The following is a 19,700-nucleotide window of genomic DNA, read 5'->3' on the forward strand; positions in this document are numbered from 1 at the left end:
CCCAGCTAGCCACCCGTCCACCCCATCCGTCTGCCCATGCCCCCACCAGTCCGTGCAACCCCCCAGCCGTCTGCCCATGCCCCCACCAGTCCGTCTGCCGCCCAGCTAGCCACCCGTCCACCCCATCCGTCTGCCCATGCCCCCACCAGTCCGTCTGCCCCCCAGCTAGCCACCCGTCCACCCCATCCGTCTGCCCATGCCCCCACCAGTCCGTCTGCCCCCCAGCTAGCCACCCGTCCACCCCATCCGTCTGCCCATGCCCCCACCAGTCCGTCTGCCCCCCAGCTAGCCACCCGTCCACCCCATCCGTCTGCCCATGCCCCCACCAGTCCGTCTGCCCCCCAGCTAGCCACCCGTCCACCCCATCCGTCTGCCCATGCCCTCACCAGTCCGTCTGCCCCCCAGCTAGCCACCGGCCACCCCATCCGTCTGCCCATGCCCCCACCAGTCCGTCTGTTCCCCCATCCCTCCACCTGTCCACGCCCCATACGTCTTCCCAGACCCCCACCAGTCCATCTGTCTCCCATCCCCCCACCTGTCCACCCCCCCCATCCGTCTGCCCACCCCCCCACCAGTCTGTCTGCCCGGCCATCTATCCACCCGTCCATCCATCTGTTCATCCCCCAGAACCCTCCCAGTCCATCTATCCACCTGTCTGTCCGTCCATCTCCCTATCTATCCACCTCCCCTGTCTGTCTATCCACCCATCTGTCCACCCATCCACCCACCAGTCCGACTGTCCAGCCATCTATCCACCCATCCATCCATCCATCTGTTCACCCCCTGCCAGTCCATTTGTCCACCTGTCTGTCCATCTGTCTACCCACCCACCAGTCGGTCTGTCCACCCATCTATCTGGCCGCACATCCGTCCATCAGTCTGTCCCTCCCAGGTGCTGAAACCGTTTGTACAATGTGGGGTGCTGAGAACCATTGAACCAAACTGGAAACCCTGAATATGATGGAACCCACTTCAAGCCAGGGGTGCAGCAGGCCCCCCCAGTTCTAGCATCTATGCCCATCTGCCCATGCACCCATCAGTCTGTCTGGCCATCCACCTCCTCCATGCAGATGTGCATCTGGCCATCCACCTGCATATGTCTGTCTGTCCTACCCCTGCCCTCTCCGTGCCTATGGGCAGCTGTCTATCCCCCTGGCTTGTCTATGTGCATCTCTGCATCCCCTGGCCTGTCCATGCATGTGTATGTCTGTCCATCCACCTAGTCATCCACCTGCCCATCTACTCATCCCTCTGTCCTTCTGTCCTGTTAGCAAACCAGAGGGCAGCTTGTGAAGTTCTGCAGTGCAGCCCAGCAGCTGCTGCCTTCATAATTATAGTGGGGCGGTAGGTTTGCTATGGTTACGGCTGAGACCAGCTTTCCAAGTGCTCTGAAATCCACCTGCATCTCCCGTGTGACACTACTAGTCTCCAGACTTACAAAAGAGCTTGGCATCCGGCCCCTTCTTTTAGTGCCTCCATGGGAACTGAGCACGCCGGAAAATCTGGCCTGGTTGGTGGGGGCTGAAAAAGTGCAAACCCCACTCCAGAGCCCGGGTCTCTGTCAGCGAGTGGAACCTCCACTCACCAGCTGTTAGAAACCGGAATCTGTGGAATTTTCCTTGGGACCGTCCAACGCTCCAGAACGGAAAGCTCCACTTTTGTCCAGCAGCTGAGAGGGAGGTTTCGTCCCACAACAGGGATATTGACGGCGGGGACTGGAATCCTCGCATGGTTGGATATTTAGTTTTCATTCTTGCTTTGAGTTAGATCTGCCTCATTCTTTTCTTGCTAGGCTGTACAGCGGGGAGGGATGTGTTGTTCCTCCGTGCTGCACTGAATCTTTGCTTTCCAGCTGTGACTGGCTGGCATATGCTGAGTAGGGAAGCGGGGAGTCTATAAATAGTTGTACAGAAATAGCAGCCGTCTAGGCTCCAGTGAGCCAGACCAGCCACTAGAGGGGGACTGCCGCTCATTCAAGACCAAGGGGGACAGGTCGGTTGGTGGGGGAAGTCCCCCATGGCAGTAGCAAGTTGTAAACTGTAGCTCACTGCAGCAGGAAAATGGACACATCTGCTGCTAAGAAGGTGCCGTTTGGTTCCACGCTTTATTCAGGGAGTTCAAAAGACAAATCGTGGTTTTGCCGTTTAGTGGCAAGGTCTTTTGGGGACTTCACCTTTTGGGGGGCTCCCCCTTCCCGTTGGAGAGGCACCGTGGTCTAGTGAACAGGCGCCTGGGCTCAGGAGATTGGGATTCAATTGCTGGTTCTGCCACTGGCCTTTTGGGTGCTCTAGAGCAAGTCACTTCCTGTCTGGGCCTCAGTTTTCTCCATCTGTACAATGGGGATAATGATACTGACAGGCCTGGATTAATCAATGTGTTCTTGCATGTTGACCCCTGACCACCTGGAGGGGGAAACACCCCCAAAACTGGGTGGTGCTGCAACCCTATGCAATGCTACTTCTCAAATTTGGCCTGGCTGCCCGCCCTCCATCATGACGGCAGGATGGCTGGGCCAAACTTGAGGGAATGGTGCTGCAAGCTGGTGCTTGGCCCTCCCACTTCTACCAGGGCCACCAAATCATCAGAAGGCTGGATGCACCCTCCCCCCACCCAGTTGAAAACCTCTGTTCTGGGAGTTAGCGGTGCCTAGGACATCTTCTCTGTCTAGTTTAAGGAGGGGAGGGGGCACATTTCCATTGTGAATAGGGCCCCAACATTATTTAATCTGGCCCTCCTTTGTAAAGGACTTCGAATCTAAAAATGAAAAATGCTTTATAAGAGCTGGGTGGTATTATGATGTATCATTATTTATATTGTAGTAGCACCTAAATCTATTGAATTAAATTGGTGAGACCTGCTTGTGTGGCCTCTCTGAAATCAGCTTAAGAGGGGTTACATCAGGATAGAGTCATTCAATAACAAACCAGGTTTGCTGATAAGCTAAACCAGTACAAGATGTACCAGTATAAGTTCTAAACCAGTTGTAAGGGGGTTTCACCTGTTTAACTAAATCAGTATTTAAATGGATGCAACTTATCTGTGTGCAGGGGTAAAATTTGCAGTGTACGTGCATTAGGAGCCTACACCCCATTTTCAAAAGTGACTTCCGCGCCTACGGCCCAGATCCTAGACGGTATTTAGGTGCCTTTGAGGATCTGGACCTAAGTTCCTAGAGGACGTATTTTTAAAGGTATTTAGAGGCCTAAAGATGCACATAGGTGCCTAGTGGGATGTTCACATATGCCTAAGCAAGTTAGGTGCCTAATTCCCTTTGGTTTCAATGGGATTGTGGCCCCAACCTGCTTTTGAAGTTACCACTATGTGTTTCTCTGCATCTTTAGGTGCCTAAATACCTCTGAAAATCTGGCACGAAGTTATTTCTGAGTCTTTCAGATGCTTTTGTAAATTGCATCCCAGGCCTTATGAATTCCAAACCCCTTGCTTGGCATCTCTTTCATTACCATTAAGACAAGCATCTAAGAATTGACAGAGTATTAAAATAACGTGCATTGGTCCGAGTTCCATCTATGGGTATGCCAACATTATAGTGGTACAGCTGCGGCGCCATAGTGTAGATGCTACCTACATCGCCGGAAGGGGTTTTTCCATCCCTATGAGTTAATCCGTTCTTCCGTCGACCTAGCTGCCTGTGCATAGGGGTTAGATCACCCTAACCGCAGTGCTCAAGGCGTAACGTTTTCCGGAGCCCTGCGTGACGCACCTCTCTCAATCTACCGCTGAAGCGGGGACCAGGCACATGACACCCATTCCAGCCCACTGACGTTAGCAGAGTTGAGGGGAGATGGCTGAAGGCACCATCTTGCCTTCTCAAAGCTGGTGGAATAGGCACCATTGGGAGCTAATTGATATCTATGGTCTTTTGCATGGACCTTAATGAATGGGGAGGCAGCGGGGCCGGGGCTGGGCCGGTGAGGCTGATGACGTGTCAGAAAATGTGGCGAACCGCCGATCGGGCTGATGTTGGTAAATAAGCTGTCGCAAGCAGCCAGCCGGGCTCAGAGGAGGCTCATTCCTTTTGCTGTTTGCTAAAGAAAAGACATTCGTAAACCAGGTTAGTCACAGAGCTTTAAAAGGCAGCAACTGCTCCCGCCAACTGCAGCCTGCCACGCGGAGTTAAATATCAAAGGGAATTCAGAATACTTTGCACTTTCCTTCCTCCCCCCCCGCCTTTAGCTTTTTATTGACGTCGTGTTCTTGTAGCATATAAAATTGGAGTGAACAATACGCCCATTCAGCCCACAGCCGGGGCCCATTCAACGTGCGCCATTTTTTTTTCTCATAACACCCCGCTGGTCTGTGTTTTACTAAGGGCACCGATGCCTAAGTCTGGATTGCAATTGCACTATTAGGTTCAGGCCCGAGGAAGGGGCTGCCTTATCCGAGAGCCCCCCCTGGGAAGGAACAGACCTTTCCTCCCAGAGCTCCGCCTTGCAAGAGGAAATGGATGGAAGGAGAGTTCTTCATTGCACCTCTCTGCAGGACGTGGCAGGGTTCGCTTGCCACAGCTGGGTGTGGCTTCCCGCTCCCCGTCCACTGGGGGGTCTGGCTCCACTCCCACAGTCAGTGTGGAAGAAGAGGGGGCGGTGGCCCTGCAGGGCCCTTGCGGGAATTCAGGGACAAAGCAGCGACCTGTAACCCAGGCCGTAGCATCTTGCCCTGCTGCGGTGCGTTAGGGGCGAGGGGGTTTGAAGAGCACGGCTCCCCGTTGGGCTCCGAGTCAGCGCTCACCTTTTCACAAGGGCCCAGCCGCCCCTGGGGCAGATGTTGGGGGTTGACCCACAAGTCGTCTATGATTGAGCTCATTTGAGAATCTGGCCCCCGTTGTGGGAGCTGAGCCCTCGCCAGCCTCAGATGCAAACATACAACAGGAGGATGATTCTCCAGCCACGCTTGGCCCTCGAGTCCTTAGCCCTCCTTGAAATCTGGAGTCCTGTTTCCATATCAATGGCACATTGGTCCAGCCCCCTCTCTCTCTGCGGGGATGGAGGAGCTTCCTTTGCTCCCAGAAGAAAGGTCTTGACATGGTTTGGAAAAAGAACGGCCCAGCTCCTCCACTGATGTTAATCTGGGTAGTTCTGTTGACTTCAATCCTATGCTGATTTGCACTGACTGGGGATCTGGCCCATTGTCTCCTATGGAGTGATGCTGATTTACACCAGCTGCGGATCTGGCCCATTGTCTCCCATGGGGCGATGCTGATTCACACCACCTGGAGATCTGGCCCATTGTCTCCCATAGAGTGATGCTGATTTACACCAACTGGGGATCTGGCCCATTGTTACCCATGGAGCGATGCTGATTTACACCAGCTGGAGATCTGGCCCATTGTTACCCATGGAGCGATGCTGATTTACACCAGCTGGGGATCTGGTCCATTGTTACCCATGGAGCGATGCTGATTTACACCAGCTGGGGATCTGGTCCATTGTCTCCCATGGAGTGATGCTGATTCACACCAGCTGGGGATCTGGTCCATTGTCTCCCATGGAGTGATGCTGATTCACACCAGCTGGGGATCTGTCCCATTGTCTCCCATGGAGTGATGCTGATTCACACCAGCTGGGGATCTGGTCCATTGTCTCCCATGGAGTGATGCTGATTTACACTAGCTGGGGATCTGGCCCATTGTCTCCAATGGGGCGATGCTGATTTACACCGCCTGGGGGTGTGGCTGTAGATGTCCTAGGCTGCCTTCCCCAGGGCGATTTCCTCTGCACGGTTAACCTGGTGGTAACTGCCTGGCCCATGGCCTGCCGGGGGACATACAGGACTGTTTATAACCATCCAGACTGAAGATTTGCCTCCTTGCTGGCCCCAGTGCAATGACGCAGGGGAAGCAGCTGGTGCCTCCCTTAGCTGGGGCTGCAGTGCCCAGCGCAGCTCTCACTCACACCTTTGCTTTCCCTTGAGGGGCTCTGTGGGGTGCAGAACCCCCAGGGGTCATGGCTAGCCCCTCTTCCACCCTCCCCGGCGCAGCCCAGAGTGCCCCCTGCCCCGGACTCTGTGCCAAGCTGACTTTCTGCTAGGCAGAGGGGTCAGTGCCGGCATAGAGGCGCTGCAGGCCAGTGCCGAATGGTGGACTGGACTTTCCATGGAGCTGAGGCAGCAACACGGCTTCTGGGGCCTGGTCCAAGGATTCCGCTGAAGTCAACAGAAAGATTCCCGTTGACTGTGCTGGGAATGGGAGCGGGCCCCGGGGGGCTGCCTTGCCGTCCGTAGGAAAACTCCCAGTGACTTCAGCTGGCGCCGGATCGTGCACTCTGAGGTCATTCTCCTTCCATTTGGCCGCTGGAGCATTTCTTCGCCTTGCCGATCCTGACAGCTTATTCCATTCCGTCGACGTAAGCGCCTGGGCATTCTACCTGTAATCCCTTCCCGCGGCGAGGCCAGGAATCAAATCCCCACCAAGTCACTTCTTCCCCCAGCCCTTTGTCTTTTACTGACTTCTTTCTGTGGCCAGGCAACGTCACTCGGAAATATAAGTCGAAAGGGAAATTCTGAAGCGCCTTCCTGTTTCTTACATTATTCAGTGTCATAAATTCTCCATTCTCAAAGAAGTGACTAATATTTTAGGCCACTTTCTACTAAGCTGATTTCCTGGCTATGCAGAGCAGAAATATGAAGTTGAGGAATTGGAGTAACTGGAGTTACTGGATATCTTCATTCCTGGTGTTATTCAGGTCCGCAGCCTGTGGGCCAGCATTCAGGGACGGCATAAAAACCTTGGATTTTCTACGGAGTCTATGGGAGTTGGGTGTTATTCTGCCATTGACTTTTAATCTGATTCGAGCATCTAACTCCCCTGGGAGTCTTTGAAAATCCCAGCCTTCTGGTACATCCCTTGCACTCAACCTACGGAAGATTTACATGGAGAGGCAGTATAGTCCAATAGTTAGAGCACTAGTTTGACTTGGGTTCAACTCCCAGTACTGCCCTAATCTGTGTGTGTGACCTTGGGCAAGTCACTTAGCCCCTCTGTGTACATCTACACTGCAAAAAAAACCAACCCGCAACCCAACAAACCAGTGGCAGCGAGTCTCAGAGCTCAGCTCAAGTGACTCGGGCTCCCGCTCGGGGGTAAAAATCACAGTGCAGACATTCCTGCTCTGGCTGGAGCCTGGGCCCTCAGACCCATGTCCCCCCCACCTGACTACACCACAAGCCCATGTCAGTTGAGCTGGGCTCTGAGACTTGCTGCTGCTGGGTCTTGGGGATTTTTGCAGTGTAGCGGTAATCCGTGCTTCAGTTCCCCACCTGCAAAATGCGGATAATAGCAGTGCCCTAGCTTGCAGGGGGAGCGTGAGGATAAACCCGTTTAAGAGTGTGAGGTGCTCAGATACTGCGGTATTGGAGCCAGATAAGTAAGAGAGACAGAATCCCTTTCCCCACTGGAATCCAATGAGAATCTTGCTTTCCATCCTTCCAAAGTGCAATTGTAACATGCTGGCTTGCCTAGCACCATGGTGGCTGGTCTACACAGAGAATAACAACCTACTACTATTCCAGCTACCGGAGACACTCCTTTAGCTCAACTAGGAGAGACCCACGCTTGCTCAGGCCTAGATTCACTGCTTAGCAGCCACAACTGGTGTCTGATTATGGGTGTTGAGCCCTTGAAAATTCTGGCACTAGCACTGACGGTTGTGGTTTCCCTCCCTGGTCTCAGCTCAGGCAGGAGAACTTTTTATGCTCATCCCAAGGGGGAAACTCTGATGCCTTGATCGAATTGCGCAGCATCTTATCCCACAAACAGTCACACTGAAGTGACACTGCTCATGGGGTGAGGAGCTGCCCAAGATGAATGGAGGGGGGACTGGAATCTGTCCCTAAATTTGCTTCTCAATAATACAGCTACAAGTCTCCTTGTTGTGTGGATTTTTCTTTTAACAAGGGCTGCCAATTAATCGCACTTACCACAAGCGATTAATGCAAAACCAGTCGACCAGATTAAAAAAAAATAATTGCAGTTTTAATCCCACTGTTGAGCAATAATAGAATCCCAATTGAAATGTATTATCAATATTTTTGGATGTTTTTCTACCTTTTCAAATATATTGATTTCAGTTGCCACACAGAATATACAGTATGCGGTGCTTGCTTTATTTTATTATTTTTGATGCCAAATACTGGCGCTTTAAAAAAGATAAACAAAAGAAATCGTGTTTTTCAATTCACCTCATACAAGTCCCGGAGTGCAATCTCTATCGTGAAAGTACAATTTACACATGTCGATTTTTTTTTCACGTAACTTCACTCAAAACCTACAGTCTATTCAGTATTCCTGAATATCCCATTCTTTTGCAACATCCACGAAATGCTCTGGACACGTTTCAGCATAATGTCTCTCTTCAGTATGTGTTACTGTTACAGCAAAGACTGCAGTCTCCAGGCAGCATCCCTCAGGTGTGCCGTGACTCCAAGATAACTGTGATTACTCAAGGACGGCCGGTGATCGCCAGTCAAAGCAACAGCTCGTGCATTTTTCAGAAGGTCCAACGTCGTAGTCTTCTCGTTGTGATGGAGGTCTCATATTTGCGATGCAATGGTTCCTCAGGAGGGCAAGGTGTCTGACAGATTGGGAGATGCAATTTGAATAACATTCTGTCGTTTACAATGTTGCGTGGTCTGCAATCCATCGCTATCCGCTTTGGAATAGCATTGGGTAAGCTGTTGGACTTTGTTTGATCCATGGGCTTGTAGCAATCCCGAAACTCTGGAGGCGTACTCTGTCATGGCCAGCAGGATTCATTTGCTGTCGGTAGTGGAAGAACTGGAGATGAAAGCATGTTTAGCGTGTAGGTGGTACTGCAGATTTGAAGTACGTTGATGGTATTAAGTATCAGAGGGGTAGCCGTGTTAGTCTGGATCTGTAAAAGCAGCAAAGAGTCCTGTGGCACCTTATAGACTAACAGACGTTTTGGAGCATGAGCTTTCGTGGGTGAATACCCACTTCGTCAGATGCATCTGACGAAGTGGGTATTCACCCACGAAAGCTCATGCTCCAAAACGTCTGTTAGTCTATAAGATGCCACAGGACTCGTTGATGGTATTGGAACTCAGCCTTGCAATAGCTACAGATAACCATCTTTTTATCCAGGGAACCATACAGACGTTTTTTTAAATAAACTTCTCATTCAAAAGCCCTGAACTTTTGCAGCTTTGCTGCCCTAACTTTTCTGCTATTTAATCACCAGATCATGAGAACACAACAGACCTGTGCCAGCGTCCGCCAAGCAATGAAGTACAATAAGTGAAGAGAGTCTAACCAGAGGTATGCTTGTTTTCAAAATAATGCGTTTATTTGTTTTGCATTCATCGCTTGCGTTCACTGCGATTACTTGGCAGCCCTACAAATATAACAATTCTACATTTGTAAGTCACACGTTCACGATCAAGAGATTGCACTCCGGTACTTGGATGAGGTGACTTGAAAACCACGATTTGTTCTGTTTATCTCGTTTGCAGTGCAAATATCTGTAATAAAAATAGTGATATAAAGTGAGCACTGTGCACTTTGTATTCTGTGCTGTAACTGAAATCAACACATTTGACAATGTAGAAAAACACCCGCAAATATGTATAGTATATTTCAATCGGTTTTCTATTATTGTTTAGCAGTGCGATTAAAACGGCGATTGATCGCAACTATTTTTTTTAATCTCGCGGTTAACTGTGATTCTTTTAGTTCATCGGTTGACAGCCCTACTTTTAACACAAGGTTTTTGAAAAGGCTGTGTACCCCGATCTCCCCCAGTAATGGACACACCAGGCGCGCCAAACCCCCACTCCTTGGGGTCCAATATTTTACTCCAATTCTATTCTCTATAGGTTCTCATCCTGCCCTCATCAATGCAGTATCCCACAGGCCGGTCGGGCATTAAAGTAACATGTGGAACATCTGTTATTCTCTCTCCCATCCTCTCTCCTGGGGGAGAATTGTGTGGGCAGTGGAGGTTTCTGTTTTGGTAGGGTTTTGTTGTTTAAAGGTCCGTGTTTACATTAGTGCAGGCTGATCGGAGCAGCACTCCGGGGACTTGGAGTAAAAGGCGTAGGGTGGCCAGACAGCAAGCATGAAAAATCGGGAAAGGGGGTGGGGGGTAAAAGGAGTCTATATAAGAAAAAGACCCAAAAATCGGGATTGTCCCTATAAAATCGGGACATCTGGTCACCCTAGGAAACTGGTGAGACAGCCCTGGTCAAGAGCAGAGTTGGTCAATATTTCCCCAGACCTTCTAGTTATAACAGAGGCCTGGGAACTCTTGGCTCAGCTTCTCCCGGCTCCCTATTGCCTGTAAGTTTCCTGCCACCTCCCCCCCACCCCACCCGCATCTCTGGATGAAATGCACCACCTCCCTTTGGCCAGCGCACACGGGCGCAGACTCCACTCCTTTCTCTCCTCCCTCGCTTTCCTGACTCATAGGTGCAGTGGTGGACAGAAAACACGGGGCCAGCGGACAAGCTTTACATCTGCACAGGTGGGGAGGCTGGGATCTGATGACTAACACAGATGCTTATCCAGTTGTGGGGGCAGGGGGGAGGAGAGACAGAGAGAGTGTGGGTGGCAGTGTGTGTGTGTGTGTGTGTGGAGGTGGCAGGGTATGTGTTGTGTGTGTGTGTGTGTTGGCAGAAGGGTGTGTGGTGTGTGGAGGCAGCAGGGTGTGTGGTGTGTGTATGCATATGTGTGGAGGTGGCAGTGTGTGTGTGTGTGTGTGTGTGCAGGTGGCAGGGTGTGGTGTGTTTGTATGTGTATGTGGAGGCGGGAGGGTTTGTGTGTGTGTATGTGTAGAGATGGCAGTGTGTGTGTGTGTGTGTGTGTGTGCAGGCGGCAGGGTGTGTGTGTGTGCAGGCGGCAGGGTGTGCGGGGTGTGTGTGTGTATGTATGTGTGCAGGCGGCAGTGTGTGTGTGTGTGTATAGAGGCGGCAGTGTGTGTGTGTATGTGTGTGTATGCAGGCGGCAGGGAGTGGTGTGTGTGTGTGTATGGGGAGGCGGCAGGGTTTGTGTGTGTGTATGTGTGTGCAGGCGGCAGGGTGTGGTGTGTATGTGGAGGCAGCAGGGTGTGTGTGGAGGTGGCAGGGTGGGGGTTGTGCTTGGAAGGATTTCATTTTTCCTGGGCCTTTATTTTCTTCCTGTCAGTTTCTCAGCGCTCTGCTCTCTGCCTTGCGTGGGGTTAGATTATTCCACTCGTCTTGAGGGGACTGACTGACGCTGGATTCCGCTAGTCCTTGGGAACGGTTAACGAATGACTCACCTGAAATTCAGCCTTGTGATTCATCCCTCCGCTGGGTTTTCGAAAGCAGCCCCCTCCCCTGCACACACCCACACACCAAGGTAAATACATAACGCAGGCTCAGGGCTGCTCACACAAACAGGCCTGTCATCCGCTTCTCTCCTTCCTTGTTCCTTGAGCTTAACCCTTTGCAGGCGTCGCTTCCAAAAAATGCAGCGATGCATTTCTTGCGCTCCCTGGAGCTGCATTAGTCACTCTCCACAGGATGGACCCTCCTCTCTGTGGGAGTGCACTGGGGAATTTGCTTCTGCACCAAAGTAATGCAAAACTCCCGGGCCTGCTTTTCCATCACCCTGCACCCGGTGCAGTGCGTAACACCGGTGCAAAGTGCAGGCAGATTGGCCCAGTCCTTGTAGTGCATTGGATCTGTTTTGCACCACAAGGCAGAGTCAAATAAGGTCCTGCTGCCAGCCTGAGGCTGTGCTTGCGCTAACGTGACTTATTGAGTAAGCAGGACCCGTGCATGTCCAGGGTTTGTATCGGTGCAGTGCGTCTGCATTACGGATTGCACTGGCCAAGGCCAGCAGTGTAACCAAACCGGTGCCAGTTTCCCTAGACAAGCCCGTATATGCTTGGGCTCCCTCCTACAGTACCAGGAGGATACATGAAAATGCTTGGCAGTTACCCCCACTCTGCTCCACCATCAGTCTCAAAGCACCTTGCAGAATGAGTAACGTTTTCCCCATTTGGGTGCAGGGAAACTGAGGCAGAGAAAGGTCAGGGCCCAGATTCTCATAAGTGGCCACAATTATTATTATTTGAGGTGACTCGATTTTGGGGCACCCCACACCCTGGGGCCTGATTTTCAGGGGTGCTGAAGTGAACGGGAGCTGAGGCTTTTGAACTTCTAAAGAAAGACTTGATTCCAGCATTTGGGGCCTAGAGCCAGGGCAGGATGGGGTAAGCCGCCTTCTTGCATCTCTGGAGCACCCAGCTGCCAGGGTGAAGAAGATCCTAGCAAATGCTGCATCACCATGGAGACCTCCTTCCATCCTGCACTTATAGCCCAGCCCAGCAATGGGGTAGCTGCAGCCCGTCAGCTGTCACCTCGTGGCTTCTCCCACATTGCAGGGACTCTTCCCACATTTCTTCAGATCACACCCCTCTGTTCTTTGCAGAGAATGGGTCTGATCCTGCTCCCATGGAAATCAGCTGGAAGATTCCCATTGACTTCAGTGGGGCCAGATCTGTGTTTGTAAGTTGGCCTGGGGACATGAGGCCGGATAGGAAGGTTTAGCCTCTGCATGGAATTTGAAGACAGGCCTTGTAGGAAGTTGCTACACTCTGTGTCTTGCAAGCCACAGGAGGCAATAACCGTATAGCTTCTGAGGATTTTAACCCTTTCTGCACCATTTTACTACAATGGACACCTATGGCCCATGACCCACAGGGCTGGCAGATTGGGTGTCATTATCATAGTGAGTTGTGGACAGTTTCCCACTGTAGACTTCAAGCCAGGAAATACACCAGAGAGACTGACTTTGCTATAAATAGCTAGGGTTTCCAAAAGAGCCTAAGGGAGTTAGACACCTCTTGACAGTCAATGGGATTTGGGCCCCGAGCCTCTAAGAAAATTGCAGCCCCTAAATAGAACATATTTTCAAGTTGAAGTTCTCTGTCCTGACAAAGCAGGCAGAAAGAAAAGCTATCTGGGGATTTTGCAGTGAATGGAGAATGTGGTGTGTAGTATTGACACTGGAATAGGGCCAAGTGGTTGATATTTTCCCCAGCGCCTCTCTGAAACATTTGAGAACCATCTGCCAGCATCGGATTTGCAGCCTGCCCACAGAAACTTCACCTCACATGCCTCTGGCTCCTCATCCTGTGTCTGGAGCTACGTCGCAGCCTCTTTGGGGCCCAGAGCCCATGAGAACAAGCATCTGATCCCAGACCGGCCCAGTGTCATAGAGTTTGAAGCCTGAAGAGACATCAGATCTTCTCATCGGACCACCCAGCACCCACACACTAAACCCAGCAACCCAAGCTAGACCAAAGTATCACAGCCCACAGGAAATGAAACTATGGTGGGTCACAGGCAGAAAATAGGAGGGACCAAGGTGACCCCAAGTGCAGGGAATTGACTGCTAGCTATAGATGATCCTGGCAAGCAACCTGCACCCCATGCTGCCGAGGAAGGCGAAAAATGTGTTCATGGATCCCTTTGTGTGGCTCGGGGCTTGCTGTGGTTTACCACACATGGTAATTAGGGGGACAGAGAAACCCACTTGGGAAACAAAGGGACAAAACTCAGGGACAAACCACTGGCTTACAGTTTGCATCTCCAAGCACCCCGCAGCCTTATAATCGTGTCCCTGCTGGGCCAAATTTGCTTCTAGTGTGAACAGCTTCACGGACTGCATCAACTGACGCAGCAGAGAATTTGGCCCTTGAGGCGGTACGCGTGGATCTCTTCCCCTACACCTGATGTTCAAACACTGCCGAGTGTTGGCCTGCTAAATAACATCACTAGAGTCTGGCACCTGGGAAAATAGGCATTGCCATGGGAAATCCAGCCCGGGGGCCATCCAGTCCAATGCCAGCAGCTTCCTAAGGAGCTGTGAGAACTCCTGCAGGAGGCAGTTATGGGATAACCGACCCCAAGGAATGTTTCCTCCTGACCCCATCAGGATGACTTACGCCCTGAAGCAGGAGGGTTTATAGCTTTTCCCAAATTCTTGGGGCCGGATTCTCCTTGAGGCACTCTAGCCATGTAAAGGGGCCTTCAGGTGGCAATTTATGGGACTAGAGACCTCTGTGTGGGGAGTTGGTGTTGCTTTCTGCCAGGGGAGAGCTTCCCCTCAGCTGGGGAATTCTCAGCTGGCCAGCTATGGTTCTATGCTGCCTTCTTTTTCCCACTGCAGAACTGAATCTGGGCCTGCATCTCTAAACCTTGAGCCAGTTTAAAAAAAGATTTCCGCTGCCTTTCACTGCTTGGGCACATGGAACTCACTGCAAGAAATCGACCGAGATTTAAAGGTGCAGGACACAGAAACAGCCAGAACAGTTCCTGCTGTTTGAATCCTAGAAAGATAGTGCTGGAAGGGTCGTCCCCACATGCTGAGGCACGACTAAGTGTACCCGTCCAAGACCATCTTGTCTCATTGTTTCCTTGTGCTCCCCTGCCTGTCTGTGTCCCTCCGTTATCTCGGGGCTGATATTTGGATTGTAAGCTCCTTGAGGCAGGGTCTGTCTTTGTACAGCACCTAGCACATAGGGGTTCTGGCGCACCACTGGGGCTGCTACACAAACCCTCCCATGAAATGCTGCAGCTAAAACGTTCTGCATTACTACCACATACTTAGACTTGAGCTGTGCCATGAAGACACTTTAAGTATAGACCTAACCTTAGAATCGCCTGTGTCTAGTGGCATATGAGGACATGCATATTCCCCACTGCCAGTTTGACTACACCATAAACTGTCTCCGTGAGGGCAGCGTCCTTTTCGATCGTCCTGTCATTCTCTGTCCTCCACACCTTCTCTTCCCCCAGGTGGAACCCCATCCAAGATGTGCCTTGGGTGTCTGCCGTGGGGCAGTCTGTCGCCACGGCCAAACCACCGTAGCCTCCTCTGTCTAATGACTGAGTCTGCAGACTGCTGACCCGAAAGGGGCAGCACTTCCACGTAGGTTCTGCGATCTTGCCAATGAATTCCCGAGTCTTCTTAACCTATGCTGGTGGAATGCATTCAGTTTCCTCTTGTGGACTTCCCCCCATCTGCCATGTCTCTGAGGCATGCCACAGAGTTGGAAAGACAATAGTGGGGTATTGCCTTACTACGCCCATTTCACAGATAGGGAAACTGAGTCACAGAGCGCTGTTGTCACTCGCCCAAGGCAGCTGAGGGAGTCAAGATCAGCGGTGGGATTAGGACCCAGGAGTCCTGACTCCTGTGACCACTGGGACCTTCTGTTGGCTGACAGCAATAAGTTGGCCGTGCAGCAGCAACAGAACCCCCAGCTCCATTCTGATGGCAGGACGTGCAGCAGCAACAGAACCCCCAGCTCCATTCTGATGGCAGGACTGATGAAAGGGGAAGCTGGATTTTCCAGTCCCAGGTGGAATCTGGAGCAGGAGCAGTTTAAGAGGAAAAAAAATATTTTGACTTGTGCACTGAGCTAATTTACCCTGGGGTCACGCAGAGGGGGTAGATAGGGAAGCCCCAGGGGATCGCCTATCTCTGCTCAGAAACCTGCTTAACGGCTGGATGAGTTTCCATGGACAATGTAGGGTTGCCAGTTAAACACAGGTTTCAGAGTAGCAGCTGTGTTAGTCTGTATCCACAAAAAGAACAGGAGGACTTTTGGCACCTTAGAGACGAACACGTTTATTTCAGCATTAAGCTTTCGTGGGCTACAGCCCACTTCTTCGGATGCACAGAATGGAACATATAGTGAGGAGAACTATATACATACAGAGAACATGAAAAGGTGGAGTTGCCCTTCCAACTCTAAGAGGCTAATTAATTTAGATGAGCTGTTGTCAGCAAAAAAACTTTCGTAGTGATAATCAGGATGGGCCATTTCAGACAGTTTGGCAAGAAGCTGTGAGGATACTTAACATGGGGAATTAGATTCAGTGTGTGCAATGGCTCTCACACACACACTGCTGGCTGTGCTGTGCAGATATCCTACAAATACCAAGGGGCCAGATTTCCAAATGTGCCCAAATCACTTAGGAGCCTAAGATCCATTTTCAACTGTCTCTTAGGGCCAGATTTTCAAAGGCCCTTATGCACTTAAAGACGTAGCCAGGCACCTAACTTGCTCCCCACGAAGTGCTCATCTACATAGGTGCATAGAAACCGCCCTTAGGAGCCTAATCTCACTGGCTTTCAATGAGCTGTGGACTCCTAAAGTCCAGATCCTCCAAGGTATTTAGGCACCTGACTCCCATTGATTTAAATGGCAGGCGCCTAACGGCCTTGGAGGATCTGGGCTGGCAGCTGCTTTTGAAAATGGGACTAAGTCTCGTAGGTGGGGAGATGGGGTGTCCACCCCCCCAAGGCCTGGGCAGGTTGGAAAGGGCCAATGACCCACATAGGCTGCACGTGCTGGGATGGAGAAAGCCCAGCTGGGCAGGGGCAGGCTGGGCTTGAATAAAGCCAGGAAGCTGAGAGCAGGAGGGGCCTGTAGCAGGGAGGAGCTCTGCTCTCACTCCCTAGGGAGAAGGAGGAGTTCTCGGGGAGATTCAGCCCTGCCCTGGGCTGCAGAGTCTGGCATGAAGCTGAGAAGGGCAGTAGCCACAGGGAGTGGTGGAAACTCAGGCTGGTAAATCTAGAGGTGAGCGTCCCCTGTTACAGGTGGCTTAAAAAATTGGACACCCCCTTTCCCTGATCCATTTAGGCACCAAAATAAATGGCTGGGTCTTTGCAGCAGTTCAGCCTGTGGTGCACGGGGAGGCCAGAGCACGCTGGAAAACCCAGCCCTGGTTGTGGGCGCTGACTCTGAGCCCTTGGGAATGGGGCTCTAAATGCTCAGCAGGTGAGCGAGGCCTCTTGGTACCCTGTGCGCAGCATGATGACCCCGTCTGTCCCTGTCTGAGCCGGGAGCGCGGTGGCCTGGCTTCCCTCTGCTCCAGACCCCCTAATGTGCTGTTTGCCCAGTTGGTTTTTACAGTAAATTGATGACAAGAGCTTCAGGTTGGGCAGAACTCCTCTGTCAAGATATTACAACCTGCAAAAGAGTCCAAGTGTGTGTCAGAGCTTGGCGCTTCTCCACTGGCTTCTGGGGCAGACAGAAGAGCCTTGACAGGGTCCAAGTGGGACTCAGATTGTCTTTGTAAAAACTCTAGGGTTTAGACATGACTTAAAAAAAAAATCCAGACAAAACAAACCTACCCTGAGATAGCTGCATCTTAAACATAGTGCTAATGCACCAAAAGCCAAGTCTCCTCTCCCTTGAGCTCAAGGAGAAGTTCCTTTGTGTTGTCAGTATAGGGCCTATGACACTCAGGTTACAGGCTTAAAGATCCTGTCCCTCACCTAAAGACATCCCCGGCTCTCCCATCCCCCACACAGACAGCCCCTACTCCATCACACTGCCACATTACTCTATTCTCCAAGGGGCCTGAAGATCTGAGTGCTCGGGATATAGAGAGCCAAGCTGCCATTGCTGTCTCCGAAGAATCAGGGCATGGTCCTTTCCCTCCCGCTCGAGAAGACAAGCTGGGGTGGGGGTTGAGGATCCAGCACTGGGTCCCCTTTGGCGAAGCAGGGGTGGAGGTCTGTTGGGAAGCTGGTTCCAGCTCTCTGATTCTCCTCTCAGTTCCAGTGTCGTGCCACCTTGAGGCTGCTCTAACTTACACCAACTAGCAATAGTCCCCAAGAGACCGTTTGCCAGCAGAGCATAGTGGGAGCACAACACGTTCTGGCTGCTCCTCTTCCCTGCCCCTTGCGCTGATCTATAATCTATAACCCTGATCCTGCCATGAGCTCTCTGGGAGCGCACTCAAGCTGCAGGATCGGCACCTGAGTTCCTAACGCATGAGACTGTAGGTAATTAAAAGCAAGAGAATTTTTAAAACCCAAGTTATCTGCCATTCTTTATGCTCTGTGTTTACCTGACACATGTCTTGCATCCAGGTTTTCACGGTGGCAAGTCGGTTTCACTTTCGCTCAGAGTCGCTTTCATTTTCAGGTTCTCAGGGCTGCAGTTGCTGGGGTTCGGACATTCATTTGTTTAAAAGCAGCTGGCTGCACTAGTTGTCGGGATTTTTCTTTGAATCGTGGAACAGAAGACTTTGCACCGGTCTGAGGCTAGCTTGGTTCTGGCCATATTTGAATTTGGAGCTAAGTTAAAGCTGAGGGCGTTCCTTTAATATTAAGTTGTCTCCAACTGGACAACGCAGGTGCACAAAGTTAAGCGAGTGGGTGCAGGATCAGGGCCCAGGACTGTCACGTTTTCACCTCCTTTGCACTCATTTTGCTAGGGCAACAGAAAATGGTGAAGTGGGCTCTGTTCTCTGCAGTGAGTGTATACAGGATCAAGCCCTTAAATGGTAAGTAGCATCTTGGGGATTACCGGAAAAGGGAGACAAATGTATAAAAAGCATCCAGGCCTCATTCAAGATGGCTTAGCGGTAGGGTGACCAGATGTCCCGTTTTTTGGGTCTTTTTCTTATATAGGCTCCTATTACCCCCCACCCACCGTCCTGATTGTTCACATTTGCTGTCTGGACATCCTACTTAGAGGAGCGTTAATTGATGCATAAGGAGTGTGGGCCAGATTCTGCTCTCTTTCAGATTACTCTGGATTTACACCTGGCCTCACTCTGGATTTGCTTTGGTGTAAGTGAGATCATACTCTCACTTTCTGCGTCCTAGGGCTGGGAGCACTGCCTTACCGTGAAGGTTGCCTACCACTTCCCATTAGAATACCCTGTTCCCAGTTGCTTAAAACTTTGCCAAATGTTAACGGATGAGGACGATGTTTTCCATGCCAGGTATAGAACTTGGGCTGAATTTTTCTGGAAAGTTTCACTTAAAACGGTTCAGCCATTTCATAGAACGAGATTAGGGGAAAAGCAATTGCTTTGCTCATGTTACAAACCCTCTTGCAACCATTTCTTTAAGAAGCTCTAGGGCCTCCATGCTTTGGAGCATGGATTTGAAATTTGGCAGGAGGGCGAGGCTGAAGTCAGGCCTGTGCCTTTGGCCAGCTCTGTGAAAATGTGCCCACAGTTGGCCAAGTTATAAACCTCGGCAAAAATTAAATTTGCACATGCTCAGTGGAGACTTGTTAGAGCTCAGATGATCAATTCTGCCAAAGATGCCATCTGCACTGAGCATGGTCCACCAGATTGTGATGTGCCATCCCCACAGAGCAATTCAGCATGCTGCAGCCCAGGACTGCAGAGACCAAGCAGGACTTTCCCTTGCGATTGCTATGTCTGGCTGCCAGGGGTTGCTGCAACACCAGGCGATGGCAGGGGGGGCTCTGCTCTCAGTGCTCCCCTGGCTGGAGCCCAGGCAGCCTGGAAGAGAAGGAGGGAGGTGAAGGCTGATTGTGCCTGAGGCTGAGGATGGGGAGGGAATGTGAAAAGGGATTGCAGGAGCCAGAGGTGGGGAGGAGTGGAGGGAAGGGGGAGGATATGGGTGCAGAGGAGGGGGACAGCAGCTGGGCAAGGGAGTAGATAGGAGAAGGGGGGGCAGGCACAGGAGCCAGGGAGGAGTGACTAGTGCCAGAGGGGGATTGCACAGGACAGAGGCACAGGGGCAGGTTAGTTTAAACTGCTAGAGCACAGTCCAGCTCCCTAACCTGAAAGTGAACCCAGGAGTCCTGAGTCTCCACAGTCCTCTGCTGCCAGCAGGTAGCCGTGAAACCCAGCGGCCCAAGGCATCTCAAACTGGGCACCCAAAATGAGTGGATGCCTTTGCCAAACGTTGAAGGCAC

The sequence above is a fragment of the Gopherus flavomarginatus genome, chromosome 25, assembly GCF_025201925.1.
Source record: "Gopherus flavomarginatus isolate rGopFla2 chromosome 25, rGopFla2.mat.asm, whole genome shotgun sequence".
Lineage (NCBI taxonomy): Eukaryota > Metazoa > Chordata > Testudines > Testudinidae > Gopherus > Gopherus flavomarginatus.